This window comes from Apus apus, chromosome 2 (genome assembly GCF_020740795.1).
Source record: "Apus apus isolate bApuApu2 chromosome 2, bApuApu2.pri.cur, whole genome shotgun sequence".
NCBI lineage: Eukaryota > Metazoa > Chordata > Aves > Apodiformes > Apodidae > Apus > Apus apus.
The window spans coordinates 95,291,124-95,303,384 of record NC_067283.1 but is presented as its reverse complement, the minus strand read 5'-3'; the positions used below and the strand labels follow the sequence as shown (position 1 = coordinate 95,303,384).

General features: G+C 43.6%; 1 protein-coding gene across 4 annotated transcripts in view; it reads right to left on the bottom strand.

The window, feature by feature from the left end:
- The window catches only part of MBP (myelin basic protein), a 115,311-nt gene extending 103,713 nt beyond the window's left edge, over positions 1-11,598 (bottom strand). Inside the window, exon 1 of one of the 4 annotated variants that reach the window (XM_051611929.1) lies at positions 11,508-11,598. The gene's annotated coding sequence lies outside the window, so the exon portion shown is untranslated. Of the gene's footprint in view, positions 1-10,883; positions 10,904-11,507 lie in introns of those variants that run through there. The other 3 variants (XM_051611930.1, XM_051611932.1, XM_051611928.1) reach the window with 3 other exon arrangements.
- Positions 11,599-12,261: the final 663 nt, after the last annotated feature.

The following is a 12,261-nucleotide window of genomic DNA, read 5'->3' as shown; positions in this document are numbered from 1 at the left end:
CCAGGATGACAGTAGGTGAGCAGCCCACCTGGCGGCAGTGACAGCTAAAAACATCCCTGGGCTGTGGCAACAGAAGCAGAGCCAGTGGTCTAAGGACAGCTACTTTTCTGCTTCATGCACCACGCATCGCTCTAATATCTGGTCTTATCAGGCCCACTTTTGGATCCCCACTACGAAGCCCCAGTCAGCTGGAACAAATTCAGTGAAAGGCTAGAAAGACTATTAGCAGATGCAGCACGTACCCTGTGAAGAAAGGCTGAGGATACTGGGTTTGATCAACCTGAAGAGGCTTTGAAGCATTTAATAGAGGCTTTCCAATATCCAAGAGCAGATGACTGCAAGGTGCAGGGGGGGAGAATGAAGTAAACTAAAACCCAAGAAATGTATAGATATTTATTAGAAACAAGAGGAAAAACACACTATGAGGATAATAAAGCATTGGAACAGAATATATATATATGTATGTATATGTATATATGTAAATTTAGTCATCCTTGGAGATGTTAAAAATCCAACCAAAGCTCTAAGCAGCCCAGTCTGATCTTGCACATGACTGTGCTTTGGGCCAAATGATACACTGGAGACCTCTGTTGATCTCTTCTAACCTGAGTCTACAAATCCGTGCTGGAATTGCGTACATACTTTAAGCAGAATATGCACATTTAGGCACAATGCATCCAAGAAGACTAGAGAGACTTCAGGCATACTCAAAACCTGCTGTACAAACGACCGATGTATGCGCAATAAATTGAATGCCTTCACTGTTCTCTGAACTGCAGGCACTTATGCAGATCAAAGAACTGCGTATGCATGTCTTTATTTAGTCATGGGACTGACAAGGGCCCTGCAGAACATGTCCTTCAAATGCCTCTACAAAGCTACTTGACTCACTGAGCCAAGAAGACTGAACTACCACAACCACAACTCAGCCAAAATTCACTTGGTAGCACTGCAGTTATGGTGTAGGGGAAGTCACCAAGAACAAAAGCTAATTGTAAAGAAGAAACTACAGGTAGAACATACACTTCACAGCTGCTACAACAGCTAATGGTAGAATATAAACCAACAATTAATCCTGAATATTATGTTATTCACCATTTAAGTCAAGGAGCATAGTTTTGTTGTTGCTATAAGCTCTTTGTGGCAGGTATATTTTACCCACTTGGACAAAATATTACTCAGAGAAAAAATGTACAAACCATTTACAATAAAATACCAATTAGAAGTAATGAAGAGTATTTTGCAACTTTTCTCACTCTTCTTAGGGGCATTTAGAACTGTTAATTGCAGCTACAATTCCAGCCTTGGAACCAAATTTTTTCACATAGTGTTTTCATTAATGAAGATGGTTGTGGCATTCAGGAGCTGAATTAAGAAAACAAACATAAAAAAAAAAAAAAGGAAAACCCAATAACCGCACCACATACAAAACCTTTTACCACAGAAGGAGAAGAGAATATAGTATTTCGCAACCCACTTTACAAGTCAGCCAAAATTTAAGACTAACATTTCAACATCAACAGTCCTGCATTTGGTGGAAGACCACAACTTTTCCCTGTGATCCCAATATAGGTTCTTTCCCATTTGCCAGGAGTAACCTTCTGAAAAACAAAGCCAAATTATCACCTACCCTCCAGGTAAACGGTGCTGAGTCAGATTATGCTGATAAAAGCAGAAGCTTTTATTTCTCTCTTCTCCCCAAACAAGTCAGGGCAACGTAATACCACAGATAAAAGGTTACAAAAAGCCAAGCCAGGGAGTTTCTATTTGTAGAAGCTATACACTTTGGTTAGCAAGAAGTCCCTTGATACAGTAACATCCATCACTGGGGGAAAGATTCTAACAGTAAAAGGTCCAACAAGAGCCAAATTAAAAAGTAATTGCAGTTATTTTCCTCTAAGTCAATCCCAATTACCTGAGCACATAGATCAAGCTAAGAAACAACCATAAATAAAACATGGCTCATTTTTTTTTCTTTCTAATTTCACAAAAATAAAGAACAAGTTGACACCAAGGCTGACTTAAATGCAAAAAGGTCCTGCTGATCTTTGCTATCACTGATTTTGCTGATATATTAAAAGGTCCAGGCAACCATTTTCATGACATTTCACCACTGCCTTTTGGACTCACTTTCAGGCATTCTGGTTATTTCCTTTGAACTAAACAATGTTGAGATGAAAATGCCTGGAATCAAATTGCTGAGTATTTTTCAGTGACCATTTCACTGAAATGTCAAATTAAAAGGGAATCAGTGTGCAATGTGACAGTGGATTTTAGTATTTTAGGGGATTCTGGGTTTTGCTCCTGTTTTAGCTCTCTGGAATGCTGTGAGCTGTCAAAACACAAAAATGCAACAAAATAAGGGTCGGAAAGTTTCCTAATCTAATTATTATATTATTCTTCATGGATAAAGCTTTGAGGAATACGTCAGTCTCCGAAGTTACTACTTTGTATTGTTTCAGTAGTATTTTATCCCATACCACAGATCTACTGAAAGCATTGGCCAGTTATTTTCCTGATTTTGGCTTCAGTCTTTGCTGCCATAGTTTTTACCGTAACAGGCCATTTCTGGCCTCAAAGTTTTGCAGCTGTCCTTCACACACAAAAAAAAACAGTGGATGTGCAAATCCATCATAATTCTTTCTGTAGCTTCTTAAGACTCAAAGGAATTTTATTTTAGCCACTACCCATACTAGATTTTCTAATGATACTCCCTTTTCTCCCAGAGAATTAACAAGTTTTGACAAGACAGTTTAACATAGGACTGATTGTTGTGGTTTTTTTAATCAGAACAGGAATGCTGACATCAGGGGGGGAAAAAAAAAGTGTCAGAGGAAGATAAAAAAGCATGAAAATAATTACAATGCATTACACAACATCACAAAGCAATGTTTTGCTATTAACTATGAGATGTTGCAGACTTAACTGTGACCCCCCAGAAGCTGATGAGTCTCTTCTGAGATAAGCTGAGAGTCTAGGTTACTCAAGAAACTTGTCACAAACTCCACAAACACTTCCTGGGAGTGGGCACCATGCAAGCCAAGAGAAGTTCTAAATTATATTATTAAATATATTAGCCAGAAGAAAATGGCTGTGAGCTAGGGGCATGCTGCTGATACCCAGGTATACACACTGATTTTAAGGCCAGAGGACAATGACAGCTGTCACTGGGATCCACAGTATTGCAGCATTAGAAAAATTAAAATAAAATAATCTAGACTGTATCTTCATCAAGACACTAACCCAGCCTATATAAAGGCTGGGAAATGGGTGAGATTGGGTCAACAGTACTGGAGACAGGAAAAACTACCACTACCACTTAGTGCACCCACCCAACATCACAAACCTGAAGCCATTCCATCTTAATTCAGTACAGGAAGTCTATCTAGGAAGGAAAACTCTGCAGAAAACCAAGCAGAAGGTACAACAAAACTGTCCTTAGGATTCTGAAGTTATTGCTACACTGGAAACTATGATTTTCCTGTGACAGTTTTACCAGTGAAACACCTTATGTTCCAAGATGAACTTAACTCTGAGTTGGCTTCTTACCACCACGTCACACTTTGGCAATACGACACCTAGAAAGGGCTGCTGGTAGATCCCTAGATGCAACAGAAGCAGCAGCTATACACTGTTCTCTGAAAGACCTTTGGGTATGCAGAATATGCCTCTGGAAAAGTCTAAACTTTCATGGCCCAATTTATAACAGACATAAAAAAAATGGCAGGGCACTGACGTCTACAGAACAGCTGTATTTCAGGGCTTTTTGAATCTTTGGAGCACAAATAAATTTCCATTGAGATGAGAGACTGCTGTTGAACTACACGAGTTCTCTATCAAACCTATTCCATTGCAAGTTATCATTATGTTTCATGGTCTCGCAGGTATTCCAGACTACAATCAAGAAAACTGACTGAAAAATGCAAGAACACATTGGTATCTTTGATAACAATGTTTCCTCTCCTGTATTCTTAAAAATCTCTTTCAGAGAGTCAAGGATTAAAAGCAAACAAGAAGACCATGTACAAGGGTTGCAAATGATGCATAAACTTTCTCCAGAGCAGCTTTATGTGCATCTGTTAGTACAGATCTCTCACACTGCTAGGCCTCTTTTTCCAAGCCTCTGAACTCCAAAGAGTTATAACTTGTCCAACTGCATTGTTTTACCTCAATTTTATGACTTCGAAATAAGAAGTAGGCTAAGAACAAATACATTTTCACTTGTGATCCAAAGATTTCCACTCTTTAGCAGAAGCCAAAGATACAGCACCAGGTAGACACAAAACCATACTATATACCTGAATTAATTTTTAAAATGTATGTTGGTGTTATTTTCCCCTCTCACTTTCAAGTCGTAATAGTTAGATGTTAGATTCCATCAGTTCTTACTTTCACCAATCTGGAAAGGTTTGAATTTAAACATCCCCAAATGTTTAAGCTTTCCCAAAAGTTTAAGAAACAAAATGTTAAGAAGTGCAGCTACACACTAAGAAACTTTGCAAGTGTTGGAACTAAATACAAAAAAGATATAAAAACCATCTTTTCTTTCAATGTGTAAAAGGAACCCGGTACAGCTGATCCGTTGATCAAAAACTGGTAAAGTTTCTTTTAAAAAAATCTAAAAAAAACCCAACACACTTTTGTACCTTCAGTCACCGTGTAAATAAAAAAAAAAAAAGAAGAAGAAGAAAAAAAAAAAAAGAGAAACGTTAATTTGATCAATCTTTTCAGATGTATTGCTTTGCCCCTTTGCCTGTTTCTCCCAGTTGGAAGGCCTTACTAATGCTTTGGGGAAGGAGGGGAGTGGAAATCAGTGGTGAAGTAAAGATATAGAAAATAAATTTCCCTATGGAGTTATTTCAAAATCAATTCAGGACAGAAGAAAAAAAAAAAACTGGCTGGAAATTTCCATGTTATTTCTTGGTTTTGTCTCACTTGCCCTTTGCGTGGGCTTTCCTGGGTATGTCCAAGATTTACAGCTATTCCAAGTAACAGAGCTGGGATTTCACAGTTACTGCAACTGATTCAAGAAGCTTCAAAGGACCAGTCCCACTTTATATTAACCAAAGAGTTCTCCAATTATCTTAAATAAGAATTTTAAGCACAAGGCTTTTTTTCTGAATATGAGAAACCCAGAATGTTCAAATCTGAATACTGTTGTCAGAATCTGCTTAACAATCTGCTATTTAAAAAGTCTTTAGCCATGAAAAATTGTTCACAGTAGATTCTGAATCATTTAAAGAAAACAGTAGGAAGTTGTATGTCAATTTCTACATAGAAGTTAAACCCAGGATGGTCAACCTTTTACAGAAGGGTTGGTCTCTGCAACCTCTTAACTAAGAAGATAAGGTATAGAAAACTGAGACAAGGGTGATTATTTCCTGGACATCAAGAAAATTTATTTTCTCACAAAAACCCAAAAGCCAAACTCTGAAAACAGCTAGGAAGGCAAGAAAACATTAGTACAATTTGTTATTCAGAAAACTTGAAGAAATTGCTAATAATCTACATAACAGACATCAAAATTAATTATTGCTATAGCCAAAATCCCATTTACGACAAGGATTCACCCAGGATTATATTTGGTATTCCAATGGTCATTAGGTGGTAGGAGAGAGAAATTTCTCCATGTGCTACTAATACATGAAAATAACCAAAGAAACAAAGAGAGAATATCCATAGTGATTGGAATGGGATGATTAAGTGAAGAAAATCTAAACCCATCAGTGTAACATAGCATTTCTTTAATATTACTGAATATGTAACATCAGACACTATAATTCTACAGTGCTTAGCATAACTAAGAACATTTTGTCTAAATTCTTTGGTGGGCGAAACCCCTAGAGAACTACATTTTCATTGTGTCATTTTAATTTATGTCCCAGTCTGCATCACCATATTGTGTTCCTTTAGGCTGAAGGCAAGCATTCACATGTTCTCTCATCAGGGTGACAACAATCTGCCTGCAGAATGGTTATTACAGCAAGACCCAGAACTATGACTGAAGGCTCCAGTAATACAGTTCTAATGTAATCTCCACTAAAGTCAGCCACTGCCTTTGGCAACTGGATCAGATTCTCAGAGACAAACTTGTTCATTTTATACCGATTATCTAATTAGCCCCAAATTAAGTGGTTTCTGCAGAAGGCTGGCTGCCCCAGAAACTGGTACTAACACAAGTAATACACAAATGAAGTACTGAAGCAAGTGTTATCTGTATGAAACTCCAGTTGTACAAGTTATTTCAGCAGCTGAGCTCAAAAGCACATATACTTTTCCTTTTCTTCTTCCACTGGTTGCTTCCTGCAGGTCAAGGCAGGTGATTCTCCCCCTCTACTCTGCTCTAGTGAGACCCCACCTGAAATACCATGTTCAGTTCTGGAGTCCCCAACACAAGAAGGACATGGAGCTGCTGGAGCAAGTCTAGAGGAGGGCCATGAAGATTATCAAAGAGCTGGAGCACCTCTCCTATGAAGACAGGCTGACTTGAGTTGGTGTTGTTCAGCCTGTAGAAGAGACCTTACAGTGGCCTTACAGTCCCTGAAGAGGCCTACAGGAAAGCTGGGGAAGGACCTTTTACAAGGGCTTGTAGCGAAAGGACAAGGGGTAATGGTTTCAAACCAAAAGAGGGGAGATTTAGATTAGCTATTAGGAAGAAATTCTTACCTGTGAGGGTGGTGAGACACTGGAACAGGTTGCCCAGGGAAGCTGTGGATGCCCGCTCCCTAGAAGTATTTAAGGCCAGGTTGGATGGGGCTTTGAGCAACCTGGTGTCCCAGCCCATGGGAGGGGGTTTGGAACTAGATGATCTTAAAGATCCCTTCTGACCCAAACCATTCTGTGATTCTAAGTTGTTTGTGTTTTTTCTGTTTTGTTTTATTTTTTAGTAAGTATAAATTCAGGCTTCTTCACAAATGACAGTGTTCTGCTGATTTTTTTTTTTTGGAAGCATCCAACAATCAGAACAACTCTAATGGCTTTTTCCATTTCTATCTTCAACAGAATATTTTCAAGAAATCAGACAAAGGCCTGTTTTATAAAAGACTACAAATTGGCTCTATTCAAAACTGTATCTGAAGTTACTGACCTTCATCAACAGCCTCCTTCATTTAAGTAAGAGCCTCACCACAGAAAACGTATCACAGCTTCAAAGTGACATCTTGCCAGAGCAAAACACTATTTAGGTAATTAAACACCACAGGACTGGGCACCTCATCAATGCTCATAGAATGACAGAATGGTTTGTGTTGGAAGGGACCTTAAAGATCATCTAGTTCCAATCTTCCTGCATGGCCAAGGACACCTCACACTAGATCAGGTTATTCAGGGCCCCATCTAACCTGTCCTTGAACACTTCCAGGATAGGGCTTCCACAACTTCCCTGGGCAACCTGTTCCAGTGTCTCGCAATCCTCACAGGAAAGAACTTCTTCCTAATGTCTAAACTAAATCTTCCCTCTTTCAGTTTTAATCCATTCCCCCTTGTCCATTCACTACAAGCCCTTGTAAAAAGTCCCTCCCCAGCTTTCCTGTAGGTCCCCTTCAGACACTGGAAGGCCACTATCAGGTCCCCCTGGAGTGATGATCCAGAAAACTGTGCTATCTTTTAATACATGACAGAGTTTACACTTTAAACCTATATGAAAGACCAGAGTCTTAGACTGAAAACTTTCCAGCCTTCTCCCACACTAAGCACTGGTCATGCTTTCAGCACTTTAGCCAAAGAATACTAGATTTCATTCACATTAGTCCATGTATTGTGCTGATTGTCAAAAATGGTTATGTTCTCATCTGAAGTACATCAATTTAGCTCTGGTAAATAAAAATTTGAAGCAAACCACCCAGCTTCTGATATCCGAGCACTCATTTATTTTCACAGCACACCTTTTTGGCACAGAAGGAGTTAACAGCAAACACGTAGCATATAATTTTGAACATTTACAGACTTTTGCTACTTAGGCTGCAAGTAAGCATGAGATGTGGATTTCAGTTTAATCTGCCTTCCCTCAACAGTTTATAGTGAAAGTGTTTCTTTAGTCATAACAATCATGTAGCAGAGCAATTAGAGCCTAAACTATAATGACATGTTCTATTTGATGGAATAAACAACTGAAGTGGTTATTTCAACCATATGGCTAATTTATATCCAGTACTGAACAAAAACATCACAAAAAAAGTAACAACAGTGCATAAATTTGTGCATATGCAGCAGTACTGTGACTCAAGCATCTATATTCTAACTTGTGTGTTCCTCTGAGCAACACTGAAAGGGAACACTGGCATTTCCCTAGAATGGGTCACTCTTTTGCCTGATACTACCATTACTGTTCCACATACCTTCTTTTGTAATCCAATACATCCCTAACACTCATCTTCTTAAACTCTCAGAACTGGAAAGAACTGGAAGCATGTCCCAGTTATGGTATCAACTCATGAGGTGAGCAATGTCAAGTCTTGGGTGTTGTCATGCCTTAAAAACTGATATAATCCTTCTCTGCATGTGCAGCATACTTTGAGTCCATTATTTTTATAATTCTGAAAAGTTTGTCTTTAAAAAGGATATAAGACTACTAGAAATGTAAGTACCATACTGGCAGCTGACTTTGTGAGGCATAAAGCCCAATGAAAGAACCATTTTGTCAGGAATATATTAATGAATGTACAAGATTTAGCAGCTAACAATATCAAACTATTTTTTAGTAACATGCTGCAATTTCTCTCATAAAGTAAAGGGTTTATGGTTGGCCAAAACTTATCACTACAATAATGATCTTAACATTTACTACTTTATACGTAGTAATTCTCATTACAGAACAGGGACTTTGAAAGTTTGTGTATATTCTCTAGTTTTATAGCATGGCATACACTCTCAACTTCTGTTCTTAATTATATAGCTATCATAAATCCAGTGAAGCTGACAAAACACTACATTTTATTCACAGCTTTCTCCCAGCTCAGTGAAAATTAATTAATTTTGTTGGGTTACATTAGAAGACCTTAACACTCCAGGTTGGTGTGGGGTTTCTTCCATTATCAATACCAACCTTTACTTTAGATGGATTATATCAGAACTTAATGCATGAATACTTCTTGGAAAATTAATATCCATTAGCATAACTTTTACACATAGGCCTCTGCAAACTAGAAATTACTGTTTGACCACCTTATTAGTGATAAATAATGTTGGTAAAGTGCTCCATCTGGTTCCCTGTTTCCTCAAATGCCTTTCTATGATCTTACTGAAAGTGTACAAAAACTATAAGATAAAAAAAACCAAAACACACCAACCAAACTAAAAGCCCAAAACAGCTAACTTTGTCTCTGGCACAAAGGCAACACCTCTACCCAAATGAATCCCTGAGCCATAGACACATGAAAAGAGGATTCTGGGGAGCATCACTGCATGATCCTCCCTAGGCACCAACTCTTGGCCGCTGCCAGCAGAAGCTTTAGCATATCCTAGGATGGCATTTTTAACGTTCTCACAGGTGCTCTTTAGAAGAATTCAGAATGCATACAGGCAGAGCTGATGTGTAACACAGAAAGTACATAATCCATGATGCTTGAGACCTTTGACAGGCCCATACCAGTCATTGCTAACTGCTCTAAGACCACTTAAAGTCTTAAGAGAACTGTTTCCTACTCAACTGCCAGCAGTAATCAAATCATTAACTCAGAAACAAGACTGTCTCCAACTCTGTTATTATTTGCCTTGACTGACAGGGAGCACTTTGTCATCCTTCCAGCCAGTTATTTCAAGCCTTCACACACAATCACCACACAATCTACTGGTTAACTTGTACCTGTGAACTAGCAGTACTCCACAGACACAAAGTTACTTTTATTTATCCCAGTGTTTTAAAGATTATTAGCAGATATAACAGCAAACAGAATACACAGAAATAATATAGAATATTATTCTGTCAGTCCTGATCTCCTGTGGCTCAATTCTGGTCCCAATGAAAAGGGGAAAAACTTGAGTTTCTCCACCAGAAAACTTTTATTTTCACAGTTTCTTAATTTATTTTATTTATCTTTTTTTTAATCAACATTGCTCCAAACGTAGCATGTGATATACTGCGGGACAAATGTGATGCTCAGAGGAAATCCCACCATGAATGACCTACTCAAAATGACAAAATTACACATTCTTCCCAAGACAAACTGCGCAGCGATTTTTTCCGAAAGTCCCCACGAGCACAGCAAGAAACCAAAGCCTGCAGCGTCCGCCACCGCCGCAGCCCACCGAGCGCACACACACGCACACAGGGAGAGATTTTGAAGGCTGCCAAACCCTCCGCTAACACCGCACAGCCAGAGCAGAGCCGGGGACACGCAGCCAAAGGTACCAAGCCAAGCCAGGGAGAGGAGGAGGTGGCGGGTCCCCGAGCAGGAGCCCGGGGCCGCGGACAGGAGCCAGGGCGAGGAGCCCCGCAGCGGCCGCCCGAGCAGCCCCCGCCCGGACTTCGCCGCTTTTCCTCACATAAACTTCCAGGGAATCAATCTCTTAGAGGGCAGCCGGCGAGTGCCAGGGCACGGCAGGCAGCCGGGGGGATGGCAGCACCTGCCCCGCTCCTCAGCTCCCCCCGACAGCGCCTGTGGCGCGACTTTGCCCCGTCAGATCAAACAGGCGAACAACAACCAAAAAATCATTAAAAAAAAATAAAGAAGTTGGCAGTTTCTGTTTAAAACTGCGGGCACGGCCACGACGTGAAACCGGAAGCCCACGGTACCGACTCGGGGCCTCTCGCTGCCGCCCGGGACGCGCCAGGCGCTGCCACCGCCTCCTCCCGCCCCTCCCGCTTATGTAACGCGCTAGCGCAGCCTCCGCGGGGCTGGGGCCGTTCCCTGTGATCCCCCCCCGCCCCCCCAAAAGCCCCTCACCTGCCTGCGGCGGCGGGGAGACACCTCGGCGGGGCTGGGCGGCTGCCCTCGCTGCTCTGCCTTCCCCGGCCGGCTGCGGCTTGGGCTGCCCCGAGCGCTGCTCGCCGTGTCCGCAAGTACCTGTCCCGGAGGCGGAATCAAGGTGAGGAGGGAGCCCAGAGGGGTCAGCCACCGCTGCCCGTCCGCGCCGCCGCCACCTGCTCCAGGTGTCCCGCAGCGCCGCCCGCTCCCCCGCCCTCCGCTGAGCCCCCCCGGGGCCGCCCCGCCGAGGAGGAGGAGGAGGGACGCGGGGCACACAGGGCGAAGAGGAAGAGGAGCAAGACAAAACGCTACCCGCCCCCCCCAGGCGCGGGTGAAGCGCTCGCTCTATCGCCTCCTTCCCCACAGCACAACAACAACAAACACGGCGGAGCCCGGCGTGCTGGGCGGGCACGGCTCCGGAGCCGGCGGTGGTGGGTGCGGGGCCCCGCCAGGCCCCCCTGGGCTGCCCCTCTCCCTTCCCCACGCAGCTACCCGCCGCGAAGCCGCCCGGAGAGAAGGGAGGGAAAAAAAACAAACAAACAACCCAACACAAAACAGACCACAAAATAATAACAAGAAGGAGAGGAGTAAATCACAACGCACCCGGCGTGTTCTCCTGGGCTGCGGCGGTCCGGGGGCTGCATGCAGCAGGGGCAGCACCCTCCCTCTGCACCCCCGTCACCCGCCGGGAGAGACGGCGGCGAGGTGCGGGAAGAGGGAAGGATGGAACCGGGAGGGGAGAAGCCGCCGCGCCGCGCTCAGGAGCCCTTCCTCCGCCGGCGAGCGAGCGAGGAGCTCCCCCTGCTCTGTGCCGGCGCCTTGCGGTTTATTCCCTCGCCTTTTCCTGCCCCCGACCCTCCCCTTGAGAGCACGGCGGCTACAGCCACGGCGCTGGCCCCCGGTACCTGCGCGGGGTCCCCGCCCCGCCCGCAACCAGGAAGAGGCAGCGGGCTGGGGCAGCCGCCGCACCCCGCACCCCGCCGGCGCGGCGGGCGGGACGGGGACCCCCGCGGGCGGATCGGGAGCGGGGCGGGCTCTGCCCTCCACTGCCCGGGAGGCCAGTGGGCTCGGGGCAGCGGGAGCTGGATGTGCCCACGGCTGCGGCCGGGCGAGCGGTGGCAACCTGCATGCCCGGTCCGGTCGCTCGCTGCCTCCCGGGCCGGTAACTCGTCCCCGTAACTTGGCCTGAGAGGCTTCTAGCAAACCTGGCTTCTGGGGGTTTGGGGGGCAAGAGCTACCTGCAATTTTAGACTCAAAGTCATGCACCCGCAGCAGACACCCGGGTAACTCCGTGGTTTGCCTGCTCCGAGCCCGGGTCCCAGGGTGTAACTCGCTATTCCGACGGGAATATCTCGCT